The sequence below is a fragment of the Prorops nasuta genome, unplaced genomic scaffold (assembly GCF_024137725.1).
Source record: "Prorops nasuta isolate Cenicafe-Biocafe unplaced genomic scaffold, Cenicafe_Pnas_1.2 PNAS00017, whole genome shotgun sequence".
NCBI lineage: Eukaryota > Metazoa > Arthropoda > Insecta > Hymenoptera > Bethylidae > Prorops > Prorops nasuta.
In genome coordinates, this window is record NW_027116814.1 from 1208804 (window position 1) to 1230232 (window position 21429).

Sequence of the window (21429 nt, forward strand, 5' to 3'; positions counted from 1 at the left end):
CGACTCATCAACATTAGCGATTGAATTGAAGCTCTGAAAGTCTACGAGACCAAGTTCATATTGCTCCTCCCGAAGATTGATCGGTGGGAAAAAATCTGCCTCTAATATGGACTCGCGGTCAGACAGCGTAACCGTTAAAGACATTGTTCACGTAGAAACTTGACACACAACTGACCGCATATGCTTGTATCATACGATTGATATTGATCGTGGTTGTAGTAGATTATAGCAGAAGGACCAAAATAATCTAAAAGTTCAATTGGAGGTTTCAAATTTCCAAAGGAGTCGAAATACTTTACGTAATTATTACGTTTAACGTAGGCAACCCAATGTGTACCAGAACCTTTATCTTCATCAAGATTCACGATTGCACACTCATTGCATAGTACGGTTTGCGGTAGAGATGTGCGCATAAAAACTCCTCGAAAATGTGGTATATCCTGACATGCATGTAATAATTGAATATTACTAGTAGCTCCAGATTTCGGGAGGTTGCTTATTTTTTTTTTTTTTGCGAGGTTTTTTTCCTCCTTTTCAAACCCTCTCCCCTTCGTCCGTAAGGGGTTAGGTATAAACCATGTCCACGCCTGCCTTCTATTACACGATTGTGACGCTGTATCTCTTCCAATTTTCTCTTGGATGCTTTCGCATCGTTTACAGCTTTTGTTATACCTGCTGCGCCCCCAGCTAATGCGCCCACTGCACTCAACAGTGGGAGCAGAGGTAATAAACCCCCCCGTTTTTTTTGTTGAGTAAATTGCTTTTTCCTCAATAAACCTCCTCGTTTCTTCGGTACACGAATTTTTCTTTTCTTCATGCTTCTTCCATGCACTTGTAGGCCTAAGCCAAGTTTTCGTTTTACATTCATGGATGCCCAGACTGCTGCTGCAGCTGCTCGTTCACGTAAAGATGAGTCACTAGCAGTGATACGTTTTCGTGCACGCTGTGCAAGAACTTTATCAGCCTGGTGACGTGGTGGCAGATCCTTATATATTGAATATGCGATATCGTGTTCACGACAGGCTTCGTCTAGAGGATTTATACCAGGATCACCACGTGCTAACCGTTCTCGAAGTCGAGTACCTGGTCCGCAATAATTGTAGCCAGGTATGTGTACTTCGAACGGTAATTTATTCAGTATTTTATTGAAAAAAGTTCCACAACCGTAGCTTACCATGTGGAACTTTCTTTCTGTTTCTCACACAGAGTTTGCTGACAAGCCCAGCAATCTTTTATTGAAGGGAGCGGTCCATCAATGTGATCTGTATTAGGTAGATTATGATGTTTAAAACACCAGCGATATTGTTGTACTTCAGGATCTGCACGAATATGTTCAGGCAATTTATTCCAAACCTCTTGAATACTACGCGGAAAGTACTTTAAAAGTAAAATTTTCGGTATGTATTCAAACTGCTCAGCGGTTAATACCTCCAAACTTGACACATCTAACACTAATAACGGCATGATGAGAACTGATCAAACAATTCATTTCATTCCTATAAATAGGTTGTATGACCACAGAGTTTTCAGTCATGGACTTCGTAAAGCAGCCGCTCGGTATTCGTGTTTCTAATATAGATTACCGAACAACCGATAAATGCATGAGACGTCACGGACCTCTACTCCCATCAACCATACGCTGTATAGTTTGTGGCCCTTCAAATTGTGGAAAAACAAATGTATTGCTGAGCCTTATAGAAAGCCCTCAGGGTGTGAGATTTGAAAACCTATACGTTTATTCAAAATCGTTGCAGCAACCAAAATATCGATACTTGGAGCGACTATTATCGGACAATGAAGAAATTAGTTATTTCCAATTTTCTAATAATAGTGAGGTTATAAAAGTAGCTGAAGCACTACCAAATTCAATTTTCATATTTGATGATGTTCCAACCGATAAGCAAGACAATATAAGAGACTACTTCTCCATGGGTAGACATTCTAAGATTGATTGCTTTTATCTTTGTCAGACTTATGCAAGGATACCAAAACATCTAATACGTGATAATGCAAATTTTTTAATTATTTTTAAACAAGATGGAACTAACCTAAAACATATATATAACGAACATGTAAATACAGATATGGCGTTTGAAAAATTTTATGAATTGTGTTCAAATTGTTGGAAGCGTGATTATGGATTTTTAGTAATTGATAAAGACAGTGCAATGCAAAATGGACGATATCGAAAGGGTTTCAATAAATATGCTGTGATTAAAGAGTGATGTTAATGGTCAAAAATGTTAGTTTAACCTTGAACGTTGAACAAGTCTATATATTGAATAGAGAATAGCTTTACAAAATGAAGGAGAAAAAGCTTCTAAAGAAGATTGCTGAGGCAAGTGAAGTAATTCGTCAAAAATATCGCGCACTCAAATCAGACAGAGTAATGATGGAAGACAGTTTAAATGAAACTTTTAAACCAATAGTTGAACCATTAAAGAAGCTCACCGAAAATAATCAAGCAATTTTCGTTGCACCGAAACATGAGATGAAAATGGAACCTATAAAGAGATCTCTCTCACACGAGGAATCTTTCATAATTCCGATGAAACGAAGAAAGTCTTATCTCACATCGACTCCACAGCGGAAAGATTTCATACGCAGCTCCAGAATTAACGTTCAAGGTCATTCATCGGATGATGAGCAGGAATATCCACAGTCGCACGAAACACAGTACCTTTCTCTGGAAGATGATGAAGAGGAGGAGGAGGAGGAGGGGGAGGGGGAGGAGGAGGAGGGGGAGGGGGAGGAGGAGGAGGAGAAGGTGAAGAAGAATAATGAATATGGCACGCAAGATTTAGCGAGACAAATAGAATTACCTGTGCATACATCCATCGAGGATGTAAAAGATGCTAATCGAAGTACGATAAAGTCTGGTTCAATTGCATCCAAATATATAGAATTGTTGACGAATAATGCTAAGGATAAAATTGACAGTAATTTTGGAGTTAAGTTAGATAAAGTGACGAATAAAATGTGGCTTGCGAAATGTGCTTTTAATGTTGATGATTACAGTAATTTTATTATTATCGATAAGGAGTATTATCCTGGCACGAAAGGTCTATTTGAATTGATCTTCATGAAAGAACCTGAAGATTATACTAAAGATGATTTAGACACATATAAAAGTATTCTTTCTCAAACTAATGTGCACAGAGCAGATAACATTAGTACAGGAAAGCTTCGTGGGAATAAGGGACATAAATGGAAGAAAATAATTAGTGAATTATTTCCACCGAAGACAAAACTTGTACAAGGCAAGGGATATATGCGTGTTAATAATAATCCCGTGAGCTATGTACATTGGAACGATCCAAACGAACTGGTCGAGCGATTAAAACTATTAATTGCATCATCTGCTGCTGGTCATACGAATCACCATAATGAGATACAGTCAATAATTGAGGAGCTCCATGAAGAAGGTATCATCTTATAAAAGAGATTGCAGTTTCAAGATTTTCTCAGTTCAACGTACTACTTCACTATGACAATAAATAAATTTGGAGCTGGTTTCAATACTGGTAAAGTGAGAAATTATTTTCACAAAATTGATGATGATACGTTAAAGTTTGATAAATATAAGAATGCATTTAATGCCAAGAAGAAAATAATTTCAAACTTGGGATCTGATGTTACTGATGAGACAAGTGCGGTGAATATCAGTGTTCTGATGAGTAATTTGACACCACTGCGTGATAGCTTTACAAAAGAAATGAATGAATATAGTGTGAAGCTGAATGAATATGCATTAAAATGTGAAATTCTTGAGGAAAAAATGACAAATCTGTTGAAAAAACGTATCGACGAAATTGATGAAAGAATCGAAAAATTGAATGATAAAATCGATCATAATAGTTACAAATTGGCAGGATCTAAATAAGAGAAGAAAGCGTTATTCTATATAAAAGAGATTGCAGTTTCAAGATTTTCTCAGTTCCACGTACTACTTCACTATGACAATAAATAAATTTGGAGCTGGTTTCAATACCGGTAAAGTGAGAAATTATTTCCACAAAATTGATAATGATACGTTAAAGTTTGATAAACAAAAGAATGCATTTAATGCCAAGAAGAAAATAATTTCAAACTTAGAATGTGATGTTACGGATGAGACAAGTGCGGTGAATATGGCTGCTCTGTTACGTAATTCGATGACTGTACGTGATAGCTTAATGAGAGAATTGTTTGAATACAGTGAGAAGCTAACTCACTATTACCTAAAATGTAACATTCTTGAGGAAAAATTTACAACTCTAATGAAAAAAATCGATGAAATTGATGAAATTGGTATAAGAATCGATAAATTGGTTGATAAAGTCGATCATAATGATTATAAATTGGATCGAAAAGACAAGGAATTACGAAATGATATGATTGTTGGATTGAAAATTGTTGTAGAATATTTCTCTAATCAGCTGGCAAAAAAAGATTTTGCAAATGAGAAGAATAGAGAAGACGATATAAATTATGCCTTGAAGAAACTTATACTACCGCCAGTGCTTGATGACCTGCTGTAAACATAACACGTAGTGGAATAATTATGAGTAGTGAGGAGAAGAAGCAATTGGTAGAAGAGTTGCATGTGCCTGCCAGACGGAACTTTTTACGTAGACGGGTAATAATACGAGGCTTCGATGACCTCTGGCAAGCAGACCTGGTAGACATGAGAAACTATGCAGACGCAGGCTACCACTACATTCTCACAGTTATTGATGCATTGTCGAAATATGGCTGGGCAATAGCCCTGAAAACCAAGTCAGGCAAGGAAGTGACAGCTGCATTGCTGAAAATCCTGAAGAGTGGGAGATGTCCGAAAAATCTACAGACCGACGATGGCAAGGAATTTTATAATAGTGATTTCCAATCGCTTATGAAAAAGCATGGAATAAATCATTACTCAACATACAGTGTATTGAAAGCAACCATAGTCGAGCGTTGGAATCGAACGTTGAAGACAGAAATGTGGAAAGGATTTACGTTGAATGGAAATTACAAGTGGAGAGCTATGCTACAACAACTGGTTGACAAATACAATTCAAGAAAACATCGTACTATAGGAATGCGTCCAGCCGATGTGAAACCTGAACATGCTAATAAGCTCTTAGCAACAGTATTCAGTAATATAAAGATCGTTGGTCGTGCCAAGTTCAAAGTCGGTGATTTTGTACGAATCAGTAAATATAAGAATGTATTTGCAAAAGGCTACACACCAAATTGGACAACTGAAATATTTGAAATTATAAAAGTGCAGAAAACAAATCCTGTTACATATTTACTAAGGGATTCTAGTGGTACAGATATATATGGTGGATTCTACGAAGATGAACTTTTAAAAACTGCTAATCCTAATGTATATCTAGTTGAGAAGGTATTACGTAAGAAGGGGGACAAAGTCTTTGTAAAGTGGTTAGGATTCAATAATACACATAATTCATGGATAAATAAAAACAATATTTTGTAACATACAATTTATTAATAAAGAAGCAATTATTTAATCTTCATTTAAATCTACTTCACTTAATTCTATTTCATTTATCCTATAATGACCCCATGGTAGAGTTGATACAGTACCTTGTACAATATAGCGCTTATCATCATGTGGACTGAGAGAAATTTTTTGCTGTACAATTGAATAAACATTATGCAATTTTGAACGAATTAAATTTTGATTATGGATATGAACAGTAAAATTTTGTAAGCAGTCTCTATAATCTTCAAACGTTATTTTTCTAGCGATAACGCAACTCTTAACGCCCTTAGCTTTTTTAAAAATTTTATCTTGTATTTTAAATGTATACATTTTCGATCTCAGCCCAATAAACTCAGTCATAATTCTCCCGTTATTCTCATCTTTCATCAAACCAGGCACTTTTTTATTTACTAGAGGTAAATTATACTGGTTATTAGGCAAATAATCACTAGTATCGAATCTTGAAAGATTTTCTCTCATGATCGTGTAAATGTCATCGCATTCGATACTGTATATCAAACTATCTGTATCGGTATACAATGCTCTACATTTACTACCAAACGTTGGAAGCATATATTCATAATGGAATTCGTATAAACATGTTTTTGAAATATCTAGAATACTCATACCTACATATATAGGTTTATCAAATTTCGCCGTTAATTTTTTTAATTCTACCGCAACCAAATTTTCGTTGAATATGGCGCTACTGTGAAAATTTGGTTGGGATATCAATGCTTCTGCTCCATATCTTCCTTCCCACTTACTAACTAGCCTCACATCAACTCTATTTCTTACATTTTCCATCGTCTTACCGAACACTGCATTGTTCATTAGTTTGAAAAGATTTTTCTCAAACTCATTTTTAGATGCAGCTCGCAAACGTGTGTTTAAGTCTATATATTTGTTTAGCCAGGCAGATTGCTGGAATCTTAATCCGCGATGGATACGTTTCAGTACCATTCCATGACGAATACATTGTTGTAAAGCCCGATAATGTATAACATAACGCTCCTTATTTTCGACAGTTGCAAGTAGCTTCTTCTGTCGTGCTCCGGGCGGAGCCTCACGTACCGGACAAAATGGCAAGTCAGAGTGATTATCATGAAGTACGCTTGGATACTCCAAGTCTACCTCTAAAATAAAACCCTCAGATGAATCTATAGGTATGCTAGAGATATCAAAGTTGTTAGTATCTTCAATCCAGCGAAATCCATGAGTAGGTAGAGCTTGACACATTGCCCATCCGTATAGATTATTTACATCATAGTACATTAAATATTTGCTTGGTTTTGTTGAGTCATAATCATTCATATACCGATTGTTTGCTTTTTCATAGCGGTGAGAGCACTGACTCAAACCACCACGTATTCCGCGTTCTACGAAAAGCAACATTTCAACATCAGTGAAAAGTTCCAATTTTATTCTAGTATATTTAAGCATTGCATCCCAAGTGAAGCCTGGGAGTGTAAAATAATGTGCAGGATCCAAATTATAATTTTCCATGCAGCTATCACGAAAATTTTCAAAAACGTCTGTCAGTAATAATACGTCAGTTTTTAAATAGAGATCGCTGTACTCCCCAAGTGTTTGTATTTGAAAATTGATCCATACCTCCTTAGCATGATTATATGCCTCTTCACTAATATCACTGTCAGTTAATTTGTTATAGAATAACTTGCGAGGCGGTAAAGCATTTTCTTCCAGACGATTCAGATTATCTACGTAATCATAAGGAAAAATACCTTTTCTTGTTAGTAGATTAAATTGTTCCGTATTTAAATTCGAAAATTCTGACTCTAAGTTTTGCAATTGAGATCTCTCCAAGTATGAGCTCAATTTGTCTAAACTTGATGCAAGAAATTTAAATGAATCAATAAATCTGAGCTGAATATTATATTTCCGTATGTATTTTGTAAATGAAATATACTTTTCCTTATGTACAGGTAGCAGGTATACTGAACCCTCATACATGTTTGCGATCGCATTGAAGATGAAATGTGCATCGTAATTAGATAAATTATGAAAAATTACTGGAATAACGTGCGAATCTTTATAGTTTAAATTACAATTGTTGTGAGAGGGTCCTCTATATTTACCTGTTAAATGATCATGATCGCGAACACGTATTTGATTTGGAAGAAATGGCTTTTTACATATATGACAGTCAGGATCATTGTTATGACGAAAATTTTCGCTAATACTTAGCGTTCTCATAGGCACTACAGTCTTTAGTTTTTCGCTCGCTATGCTAGCAATTTTATCGAGTTCTCGCACAAACCATTCTATACACTCGAGTCCACGATATGATTTATAGGTTGAGAGCGATGAATCACGAACGCTTTTAAAATAATATCCTACACTAAAGGGTAAATGTTTTTGATAAATACTACTATTACCGCTCGTTTCATTCACTTTCTCTAATAAACATTCAATGTCTGCATATACGACGAATGGGGTCCTCTCATTGTTCTTGTCATTTTTAAAGGACACCCAACGGTCCTCTTCAGGTAGCAGTATACGGACGTTTATATTGAGCTGACTGCAATCACGTTTATGAGATTGAAGTTTATCCTCATTGAAGAAATAGTGTAAACATCTAAGAGAAAAATCATATTAGTATATAAACATTAAATAAAATTATATTAAAATATAAACAGTATAACATACCGATTACAAATAAGATGAGATTGTTTTTTTCGAGTCAGTTGTTTCTTTAGCAAGCGAGAAAGATTCGTGATACATAAAAAATGTGCTGCACCTTGATGTTCGAGAAGAAGAAGATTCGCATGTCTCGATTTCTCACATTTTGTGAGTTGAAGAGGTGCAATAATTTTATTCTCCTGCCCTTCTTGCTCATCCACCATGGTGAAAACATTAATCGACACATCATTATCTTCTTCAAATTTAGGTATCTGCCTTAATGTGGTTGGAAATGTTATACTTCTGACGTTGAAAACAGATTTAAAATGGGGGTATGAAGATTGTCGTTGTGGGTTTTTAGTTGAAATAGTCGGATAGAGTGCAGCCGTTACAGCCCATGCAAAACATGTATTATCATCACTCTGTATGTTTATCACTGCATGTTTGTTCTTAATATATTTTGGAAGGTCGATTCCACAGCCTGCATGTAGTGGATTATAGTGATTAATATTCACAATTAAATTTAATATTTTTTCCAAAGCCCACCCACTATCACGCTCTTGAAATTCACCTAATTTTGTTAAAATTTTATCTATGACGTTTGTTTTATACCAATCACTAAAAGTATCAGTCTTGAATAAAATCACATTTTTTGTGGAAATATGTTTGATATCACTAATTTCCTTGCAAATAAATTGTCCGTTGAATACCATATTTATCTTAACAGCGCTTACTTTACTGAATACTTTGTTCATGTAGGATTGCAGCATTTCTGATGCTGCCAATAGAAATTCATGTGGTTCGATATAATTAGTGTTTACTATCATACCACTACACATTCGACTTTTAAATGATGAATCAAGATCTTTCCAAATAAGCTTTTCCGCATTAATGCCCGCTCCAATTGAATTTTTATTTTTCGCCGCATGGAGAAGTAACTTTCGAATACATTTTATTTCTGCAAGATTTTTCTGTATAGCATCTGGAGTTGCATTCCGGTTGGATTCTCTCAAATCTCGAATATAATCACGACACTTGCAAACCCACTCGCGATAATCATGCTGAGTTCTTAAATCGGGATTCTTAAGAGCGTGATTTGAAGAATAACTTTTTTCTCTTGCTGCTCTGATTAATCGACACTGTATCTGAGCAATTTCCGTAAATATTTTCTGCCTTGCTCCTATACGTGCATTGCGGCTAGCAACTCTCAATTTTTTAATGTAATCGCGACAATCACGTACCCACTCACGATATTCATCCTGGCTACTTAAAACTCTATTTAGAAGCGACATCGTACTTCTTTCCGTTTAAATGATCAGCGTGAAACTAATGAAAAATCTTAGATGGAGAACCCTTAAAATAATCAGTCTCCGAGACACTTCAGTAACATAAATACTTTACTGATCAGGTTTCGCGTTGAAGTAAAAAGAATGCATTCAAGTTTAAAATATACATATATTCTAGATTTTTGATTCATACATATATTTCATATAATATACATTTCTCAGTGCGCATATACCTTCATGATTCATGCAAATAGGAAGTTGTGAATTATATAAACCATCTTCTAAATTATAATTTCCCCACACATATTCATCTACATTACTAATTTCTAAATCACAAATACTCTTTAACCAATTTAACTTTTCCACCCCTTTTACAAAAACCGTATCCTCATATACATATTTTTTTATAATATCTTTATATTTATAATATGGTGAAAAACCATCCATCCAATTTAAGCCATGATGATTGAAAAAGATTGAACTGAAAAAGAAATTCCTTATTCATTGAAAATAATAATTCGTTGTTTTTTATAAAATATACTTACTCTGTTTTCTTTCTCTCCTCTTCACTTAACCAAGTATGTGGAAAGGGGGGTGAAAATAAAATATGATGCACTTTTAGTTCTTGTAAAACTGCAAATTCTTTAACTATAAATGTCTTATCCATTAAATGGAATCCTTGAAAATCGACGAACGTTGGGATCATCATGTTAGCGTTTTTAATACTAAATTTATTACACTTTGCCGTTATTTTAAATATATTCTTTTTTTGTTTCTCTAAAGTTTTCCCCTTCTCTTCAAACCAAGTATTTCAATTCTCCCACTATCCTTAACTATTCACTCTTTGGACCAATGGTGTATCTAAGAGTGTCTGGTTAGTCACCTCCCACCACAGATCAAATTTTTCACATCCCTTACAGCATTTAAAAAATCTTGAGAAGCGTGTAGGGTAGTCTTCAGTTCAGTTTAAGCCACAGAATCTTCAGCTCAGTTTTAGTCACAGAATCTTCAGGTACTCTGACATTATGCATCATTTAAGAGATATCACGCACATAATAGATGTGGATGGATTTATCGTTAATAAGAAGATAGTGTACAAAGAAGTGGCTATTAAAAATATATACTCTAACTTAACACATTATGGTGCGTTTAAAGTTTGTGGATCAATGAACACTTTAAGTATTGCTGACCGGAAAACTGCATCTTTTGTGTTTAATAATGTGCACGGAATTGCATATGGAAATACGGGAAATGAAAGATATTCACAAAATGAAATATATGATTTTCTAAAAATCATTGAATGTGACAGTGTGCAACCAGTGGTTGCATATAAAGGTGGACACTTCGAACGTGACTTATTAAATATAATGAATATTAATAATGTCAATTTAGAAAATTTTAATTGTCCAAAATTCGATTGCTTAATTGAATATATAAAAACAGACATTATTCCTTGTGAGCTGCATAAAATTAAAATTACGCGAAAAACACAAAAGCCTATCCACTGTGTGAAACAGGAGGTAGATGTTTTCGCAAAGTGGGTGCGGAAACAAATAAAAGGTAAATATTAAAAATTAAGTTCGCAATTTACTTGATATTAATAAATTTTTTTATGTTTCAGAAGCTGTTATTAGCTGAATGGGCTAAATATTATTGTATATTCGTTTTTATATAAGTTTCAATTGTATTAGTTTTTTATATAAGTTTCATGTTCGTTTTTAATTATATGATAAATGTTATTTAATAGTCTCTTTCTTTTCCCCTACTCCTATTTCCCTTAATTTAATCCGTAAAAGAAAAAAGAAAAAAGAAAAAAATGAAAAAAGCACTTTATAATTGTTACTAACTCATAAAAGAAAAAAATCTACCTAGTGCTCATTGTTTAAGGAAAAATGTGAAATCAAGTTAAATGGCGGGTCTATAGTAGGAAAATAGTGGGAGGGTCTAAGATAAGTATGTGGGGGGAGAAAAGAGCCTCCGAGGGCAGGTCTAAGAAAAAAAAATGGCAGTCCGTAAGATGCTGAGGACCCCCCTAGCGGTGTAGCTGTTCCCCGTAATTTTCGTGATCGCCACCTAGTGGAGAAAATTGGAACTTTTTCCTCCACTAACTAAAATACAAAAAAAGTTATCTGGGTAACTGTCAGGATAACTAACCATCCGGGCCCTAGGGTGATGGGAGAGGGGTAACCCTTAGGGAACTAGTGGACCCGTAGGATAACTAACCATCCGGACCCTAGTGACATGGGAGAGGGGGTAAGCCTTAGAGAACTAGTGGACCCGTAGGATAATTAACCATCCGGGCCCTAGGCTGATGGGAGAGGGGTGAGAGACTCTAAGAGAGAAAGAGAGGGTGAGAGGGATCTCTCTCTCTCTCACTCCCCATAACCAAAGCATTTCCTCCGCACACCCGCACCCTCCTCACCCCCAATTAACCCTAGCTCTTAAGAAGACACTTCCCCCGCACACCCTCACCCCCCTCATCTCCCAATATACCCCAGCTCTCTTAAGACACTTCCCCCCGCACACCCGCACTCCCCTCACCACCGTGTCACAGGAACCCAAGACACTTCCCCCGCACACCCGCACTCCCCTCACCACCGTGTCACAGGAAAACCCAAGACACTTCCCCCCGCACACCCGCACTCCCCTCACCACCGTGTCACAGGAACCCCCTAGCTACCACTACTTATTATTAAGTCCAATATGTTAATGGTTATTAAAAAAAAATTCCTTGTAATGAAAAAATTTTAAGGTTCGCCAAGACTCGGACCCGAGTCTGCCGCGTGACAATCGGCTGCCTTACCATCTGCGCTACAGGGTCTCACTTGGTGTACCAAAAGCAAAACAGCCTTTTAAAGACTGGCTACAATTCTTTCATTAACTCGTCATAAACGATTAAGAAATAGCTGCAATAATATATACACTTATTTCCACAGCATTATTACACTAAATTTATTATTTTTTTAATTTGAAGCATACATTTTGCATGAAGATATGATAATTTAAAGGTAACCATGCAGTACACTAAATACAAAGCTATTCATATGCTACATTGTCGTAAATTAATTAAGTAATATTACAATATATGTTACGTGTAGTCGAATAATTTACGACAATGTAGCATATGAATAGCTTTGTATTTAGTGTACTGCATAGTTACCGTTAAACTATCATATCTTCATGCAAAATGTATGCTTCAAATTAAAAACATAATAAATTTAGTGTAATAATGCTGTGGAAATAAGTGTATTTATTATTGCAGCTATTTCTTAATCGTTTATGACGAGTTAATGAAAGAATTGTAGCCAGTCTTTAAAAGGCTGTTTTGCTTTTGGTACACCAAGTGAGCACTGTAGCGCAGATGGTAAGGCAGCCGATTGTCACGCGGCAGACTCGGGTCCGATTCTTGGCGAACCTTAAAATGTTTTCATTACAAGGAATTTTTTTTTAATAACCATTAACTTATTGGACTCAATAATAAATACAAAAAATGTATTTGTTAGCAGATTAATATAAAAACATTGAGTTTATTGTACCTCAACTTAGTATTTGATATAATAAGAACGCATTTTATGTATTTATTACCAAATCTTATTAATTAATGGCTACATATAAGCATTTTATAAAAATTAAAAACTAAATGAGGATAAGGATTTTGATTTGCTTAGAGTTTTTGGTAAACGCTACAACACTTTACACGGATGACATAAAAATGTGTTGGTTAGCGGTAGTCGCTCTTCTTCTAAAGCTGAAGTTGCCCGAAATTCTGAAAGCTCTAAAATGGTAAGTTTATTGAAATTGAGTTTTACCCTATGATATTGAAAAATCTGACTTTATGCAAATATTCAGAGGCAAATAACTGAATTTCTCGTATTTCTCGGATGATTTTTCGGACATAACTGAAATTGCAAAAAATTCAAACCGAAAGCGCCTACGATACTACAATTTTGTAGAAAATCAATTTGAAATTGGACAATTTTAGCCATTTCTGGTCATTATTTTGTAGCATAGCTTAGAATCCCCAATTTTGATTCCCACATAAGTTATTGATAATTAATAGCATTTATTTGTGTTCAATCGGACATATTATACCAGATTATAGCCGAAGAAACATCGGAGAAGCATGAGAAATTGAGTTATTTGCTTCTCAATGCAGAGATAAAGTCAGATTTATCAATATCATAGCGTAAAACTCAATTTCAATAAACTTTTATTTTAAGTACTTTCTGGAGCAATAATTATTTAGTTATCAACAATTATATATGAATTTGCAAAAGTTTCAAGGCGGAAGTACCTTCTACACTCAAATTTTGCATAAAAAAAGTTTTAAAATAGTGGGTTTGAGCTATTTCTTCACATTATTTCACATTGTGATATATTCAGTCCTATTTTTATTTCCTATTATTATTTTTGCATATATTTTAGGATATTTCAGATCGCTTAGGTGTTCCATACTGGAAAATAACCGAAGAAATTTCCAAGAAGTCCCACATTTTCTGTTATTAGGCTCTCATCATAGAAATTAGGTCAGATTTTTGCATTTCATAGTACATATTAATGAATTTGGTCATATTTACAAATCCGAATTGCTATCGGTGCAGTGATATAGTAAGAAAATGGTCGAGTTTTTATCTAATTTTTAACCATTTTTTCATATTAATCAATCTTTAATGTATTTTCGTGTATTTTTTTTTTATTTGATGAATTTTAAATGTCACACTTCAGTGATCATTTTGTACAATATAACAAAAATTGTTTCTTCCAATTACTGTCACGGACAATATTATTTATTTTTTACTTTTATTTTTTTTCATAATATTTTCTTGCCATTTTCAGAATAATTGTTAATTTGTAATAACATTTAAAAATTTTCATGAATTATAATTGTCAAAAAGTAAATTTATTTTGCCATTGCATCGAGCCGGCCGATAACGTGGAAAAGGAGTTTGGCGCGGGTCGTTGGCTAAACTTGGGAGAAATAGAGAGCGAAAGAGAGGTCCGAGAAAAGTATATTCATCCCTCTCGTACTTATACCTCACCGGAGCTAACCGAACTTCAACGGCGAAAGCCGAGTCACGCACGTATCGATGTAGCTGTGTGCATGACCAGCGAGCGGCGACAGTAGTGGGGTTGGCTCACCGATGTACCGCTGGTACTGTGTGCGTGCTAGCTAGTGGCGGCGTGATGGGGATACCGAATTCCCACAAGTTAACATATCTGTAACGCGACCTGAAGCGTGCCTCAGCCTTCTGAGGCGAATTATCTGGCTAACCCTGTATATCCAAAATTCAGATTTTTCTCCATAATCTTCTTCTTCTTTTCCAGCCAAAATGTATGTCTCGGGCTGAAGTTGGTTGCTCAACGTAGATGCTAGTGACGTCGGTAGATGTATGCGTAAACATAGTTGCACAGAATCGTAAATAGTGTGTCTGTGTGTGTATCTCCGCGACATGATTTACTTCGTTTATTACGGTAAACCAGGTTAAGCTGCAAGTTTGATTGACATTATTAACCTTAAAATAAGTAGAACCCAATTTTATAATAAATAAATGAAAGAACATTATTAGACCGTTCTTATTTGAAAAAGATGAGGTTATACTTGTACTCACCATACTCATTAAAAGGATTTTATGGAATCTACAGATTAGATAAGTATAACAATAAATTTTATAATATAAATTGTAATATATTTTGTGGTACTTTGTGGGATTTTATTTCAGATTAAATTATAGTGATGCGTTTATTGTCTGACTGTTGAGGGTCGAGCTGTGGAGTGAAGAATTAAAATATAATATGGTTGTTGTACCATTTGCTGAGGATAGAGCCGACTGGATGAAGTAAGATTAATATTTACGTATCTTCAACACCGTGCCAAAGAGAAGTATACTTTCAACATTTATATGCATCGATGATTATCAGGAGCATATTAATTACAAGAAATTGTTAAGGTATTTGAAAATCATATGGTAAACTTCCCAGTATTGAAATCATTAACAAAATACATATTTAACTGTTTTTTTTTCATTAAACTGATGTGGGTTTCAACTGTCCGATAGGTTATATCATATACAGGGTGTAACGAAACGACCGCCTTTTCTCGTAACTGGAGGTTCGGGGTGACAAACTGAGTGCACGTGTAAAATTTCGTTCGAATCGTTCAAGAGGTTTAAAAGTTATTTACATTTAAAAATCACCCTTTTTCGGTCCTTTTCGAACGACTTTGATTGCACAATGGAAAGTGAAGAAAGTGAAAAAACAATTGATGAACACCCCAATAGAATGTAAAAGTTGTCGGTCGCGCGCGATAATACTTTTGCTATTTATTCCATTAATCTGGCTATCAGATTAATTTTAAAAATAGCAAAATCCTTTTCATTACATTTCCAATTCAATTCGGTACAATTATCATTGACTGAATTTATGGAAAGAGCGAGAAGACGCAATGAAAAGGAAAGTATCAGAAACTAAGATGTCGCGCGAACGCACTGATAATTTAATAGGAAACGCATGAGGGCATTCTCTTTCTACTAACGAAGCTAAAGAGAATGATTCAAAATCAATACATTGATGTTAGAGAAAACTAAACTTACCCGCTTAATGTTCTCCAAGTTCTTTTACATCAAAGTTTTTAAGAAAGCTTTAAACTGGCTCCTCGATGATTTCCAGAAAGCACACTATCACTGATTTTGCATTTAAAAACTCGCGAATTTAAGCAAATTAAATATTAACCTACTTTTCTTCAAAACACCGGTTAATTTGACACTTTTAAACTGTTTGAAGTATGCTGAAGAGAAAGAGAGAAAGAGAGAGACACAGAGAGGAAAAATAATAAGTAATTCGTTTCGACTACTCTTAATCAGCCTACTTCAAACAGTTCAAAAGTGTCAAATTAACCAATGGTTTGAAGAAACGCAGGTTAATACCTAATTTATTTAAATTCACGAGTGCTTAAATGCAAAAACAGTGATAGTGTGCTTTCTGGAAATCATCGAAGAGCCAGTTTGAAGCTTTTTCGAAAACTTCGATGTAAAAGAACTTGGAGAACATTAAATGGGTAAGTTTAGTTTTCTCTATCATCAATGTATTGATTTTGAATCATTCTCTTTAGCTTTGTTTGTAGAAAGAGAATGCCCTCATGCGTTTCCTATTAAATTATCAGTGCGTTGGCGCGACATCTTAGTTTCTGATACTTTCCTTTTCATTGCGTCTTCTCGCTCTTTCCATAAATTCAGTCAATGATAACTGTACTGAATTGAATTGGAAATGTAATGAAAAGGATTTTGCTATTTTTAAAATTGATCTGATAGCCAGATTAATGGAATAAATAGCAAAAGTATTATCGCGCGCAATCGATAATTTTTACATTCTATTGGGGTGTTCATCAATTGTTTTTTCACTTTCTCCACTTTCCATTGTGCAGTCAAAGTCGTTCGAAAAGGACTGAAAAAGGGAGATTTTAAAATGTAAATAACTTTTAAACCCCTTGAACGATTCGAGCAAAATTTTACACGTGCACTCAGTTTGTCACCCCGAACCTCCAGTTACGAGAAAAGGCGGTCGTTTCGTTACACCCTGTATATACAAACAAATATTTCAAATTAAATTATGGTAATGCTTGTTTGTAAGATGTGAAACATTCCAAATAACCCTCATTTATGAATAATAGATGTTGACAAGTGCTTGGATTTGAGTTAATTTTATGATAGGAGATGTTTACAAAAAAAAACAAAGACATACCCAAGTATTAAAGATATTTAAACTCAGGGACGTTAGGTTACCAAGAAATAAAGAGAATGAGGATGCAACAAAGTCAAATGTTGGTAAGTAAATGAAATTATTCATATTCTTTGAAATATTTAGTTCCATTGAAGAATTTAGGTAAATGATCAATTTGATTTTAGGCTTCCTCGTAGTATCGTCATTTAGTATTTTATAGTCACTGTACAAGTCTATTATAGAAAACAGTAATACTTGTGCTTTGACTTAAATACATTTGGTACAATTGAACTAAAAATCCAAGGAAGAAGGTTTGCACACATACTAACTGATGGAGTTGAATCAAAAATTGGTCTATTCACTCCTGCATTTTTTGAGACTTGAAACAGGCAAAGATGCAAGCATTGAAAGATTGGCAAAGTAGAATAAGCCAATATTCAAAAAAACGTCATCCATTGCTCAGCCATAATTTAAGGATGAGACTCATTGGATGAAATTATGTAAAGTTGAGTTAATAACTGCTGATTGTTTTCCTCCGTTACCTATGCAAGTATTCTAGGCCAAAGGTAGCATACTGGTCATTGGTATGGATGAAAAAATGCACGTTTATTCTTAATTGAAACTTAGTCCAAAAGTTAATGGTTTCCACTCCATTTTGCAGCACCAGAAATCCGACCAGTTTCAACAGTGTATAGAGATTAGCGAAACGAACATCTGAGGGCTGGCACAGGAATAAGGGACTCGCCAATGTATCTCCTATGTCACCTTTGTGAAGAATTAGCAGCATAAATGTGAGAGTAATTGGTGATAAAAAGAAATGTGGTATGCAAAACGACAATGTCAGCTTTAATTATATGCTTGATTGTAGTTTATTTAAAGCTTTGCGAATTGCTTGTCCAGTCATGCCACTGTATCACCTCAAGCAGCTGATGGAGTTACTGAAGTTTCGCAAAGTCAGATGGTGGTAAAAAGTCAAATGTTGATAAACAGAAAATGTAAATTAATTAAAACATACATTTTACTTAATTATTTTTATATGTTGAAAGTATGTTTATTGATTATGAAAAATTTAATCAAACTTTTATTATAGTGAAACTGAAAATATTAAACAAGTAGCCGGGACATTAATTATGAAGTTCATTTATGCAGAATGCATTTCAAATATCAATAAATTCAATGTGTTGACTGTGATATTTTTTCAATATTAATATATATTATTTTATTAGTTAAGCGCTGCTGTATCAAAAAATGAGAAGTGTGGAAATTTTCTTTCAATTCTGTAGAAAAATTAAAAGAATTATTTAATTTTTTAAATATTATACACTTACAAAACTTTATGAAATCCCACAAAAAACAGACTTCGCCTGTAAAAAAAGGTGGCAAGTACATAAATCATCTAGCATAAATAATATAGTATAATTATCTAATTAAAAAAAGTAGTGAAATCCAAATATTAGGCAAGTGTATTTTTTCACCTTAGCAAAAGTTAAATTTTGAAAAAAAAAAAGGAACAAAAAGTTACTTGCCGGGCACGTAATATCCATGCATAGTGGGAAATTGAATCGTGTGTGAGATTCAGCTGTAGCGTAGTACAGCAAATTTCATGTTAAATACAGAGTGAAGTTAGCCGAGCCACAGACGATTCTATTTCTCACTGTGCATGGACATTACGTGCCCGGCAAGTAACTTTTTGTTCCTTTTTTTTTCAAAAATTTAACTTTTGCTAAGGTGAAAAAATACACTTGCCTAATATTTGGATTTCACTACTTTTTTTAATTGGATAATTTTACTATATTATTTATGCTAGATGATTTATGTACTTGCCGCCTTTTTTTACAGGCGAAGTCTGTTTTTTGTGGGTTGCTCCATATTCTGACAAAAAATTATTTAAATCTAAGGATCTTTGCAATGGCGGTGATGGAGTTTCTGCTTGCATTGGTGATGGTATTGCTAAATCATTAACATCCTTTTCCACTTTCACTCCCTCCTCCTCCTCATCCCCATCCTCTTCCAGAGAAAGGTATAATGTTTCATTAGGTCGTAAATTTCCTTGCTCATCATCATTAGATGAAGGGGTTGGAATTTTAATTCTAGAGTTGTATGCGAAATCTTTACGTTGTGGAGTCGTTGAGAGATAAGTCCTTTTACGTTTCGATGGAATAATAAAAGAATTATCGCTTACAGTAGTCTTCTGTAGCGGTTCCTATTTATACTCATATTTCGGGGACACGAAGGTCATCTCATTATGTTCAGTGAGCTTCTTCAATGGCTCAACAATTGGTTTAAAAGTTTCATTTAAATTGGTTTCCATCATTTCTCTTCCTGATTTGAGTGCACGATATTTTTCACGAATTACTTTACTTTTCGCGGCAATCTTCTTAAGCAGCATCTTTTCTTTCATTTTCCTGCTTTCCATGTTTTCCACGTTCAAGCTCTATTCAATCAACGTTCAATCCACGTTCAATTCACGTTCAATCTACGTTTCCACGTTCAAACCACGTTCAATCCATGTTCAATCCATGTTCAATCTACGTTTCCACGTTCAATCTACGTTTCCACGTTCAAACCACGTTCAATCCATGTTCAATCCATGTTCAATCCACGTTCAATCTTATTTCCACGTTTATACTAGGTTTATTCCACGTTTATTTGATGTGTGTGTTTTGATGGACACTTAGCTCTAAACTGAACAATCTTAAGCAAACGGTATACTATTTAATCTTAGCATACTCATCGAAACCTTTCCGATATCTACCATTTTGAATTGTACTATCCTTGTTGATCACTAGAAATCCATAATCATGGTGCCAGCACTTTGAACACAATTCATTGAATTTTTCAAATGACATATCCGTGTTTACATGATCGTTATAAATATGTTTTAAATTAGTACCATCTTGCTTAAAGATTATGAGAAGATTTGCATTATCACGAATCATGTGTTTAGGAATTTTAGCATAAGTCTGGCAGAGGTAGAAGCAGTCAATATTTGAATGTCTACCCATGGAGAAGTAGTCTCTGATATTATCCTGCTTATCGTTAGCAATATCATCAAATATGAAAATAGAATTGGGTAACGCCTCAGTTACCTTTACAACGTCGCTATTGTTTGAAAATTTAAAATATCCAATACCTTTTAGTCCTTTTAATAACCGTTCAAGGTATTGATACTGGGGTTGTTGAAGCGACTTTGAGTATACATAAATATTTTCAAATCTCACACCGTTAGGACTTTCCACGAGACTAAGCAGTACGTTTGTTTTACCGCAATTCGAGGGTCCGCAAATTATACTACGAATTGTAGATGGAAGTAGGGATCCATGACGTTTACTCCTTCCTCCACAACCCCCACCGACAATAAAGCGATCGGCGTTGGAGACACGAATGTGCAGTGGTTGCTTTATGAAATCCATAACTGTAAAACTCTATGATCATGCAAGCTATTTATAGGCTTGAAGCAGATTATCTCATCAGTTCTCATTATGTCGTGGTTAATGTTAGATGTGCTACGTTTGGAGGATTTAACTATTGAGGAGCTTGAATATATTCTAAAAATTTTAATATTGAAGCGCTTTCCAAACAGTATTCGACTTGTTTGGTGTAAATTGCCTGAGCACATTCGTGCAGATCCTGAAGTGCAACAACATCGTGCCTGTACGGAACATTATAATTTACCTAATCAAGATCATTTTGATGGAATACCGCCTTCAATAAAAAATTGCTGGATGTGTCAACGAACCCGTTAGGAAAGCATGACATGATGAGATATGGTTTTGGATCTTTTTTCAATAAGCTGCTAAATAAACTACCCTTCGAGCTGCATGTACACTGACATTCATCGAATCTGCTCGTGAAGAATGGCGTACTAGATTTGTAACTAGCTGGAGTCTGGACAGCTTCAGGTTTCTAGTTCTCACCAAAGCGTGAAACGTTACGGTGACGTCAGATGACGTCACGATGACGTATAGGAGTCATGGTGGGGAGAATAAGGAGAATCTGGTAAATTGCATATATTCGAGTGTAGCGGTTGATCGTGGACGTTTATTTTCAGGGATCAGATCCAGATCTCGGATCAAACTTACCGTAGTGTCGCAACTTACGAAAAAAAATACTAGATCACCCTAGACTAATCCGGATCTAGTGAGGAGGCTTTCGCGAGAGTGAATCCGGATCCAGATTTAAGTAGAGTAATTAGGGCCTATTCAAGTGTGGAAATTTTAGCTGTCATTAGTGGCATTATTCTAATCAACAAAAGGTAAATATTAAATTTCCAATTTGTTTTGCTAAAGATAAAGAAAGAAGTATAATAAT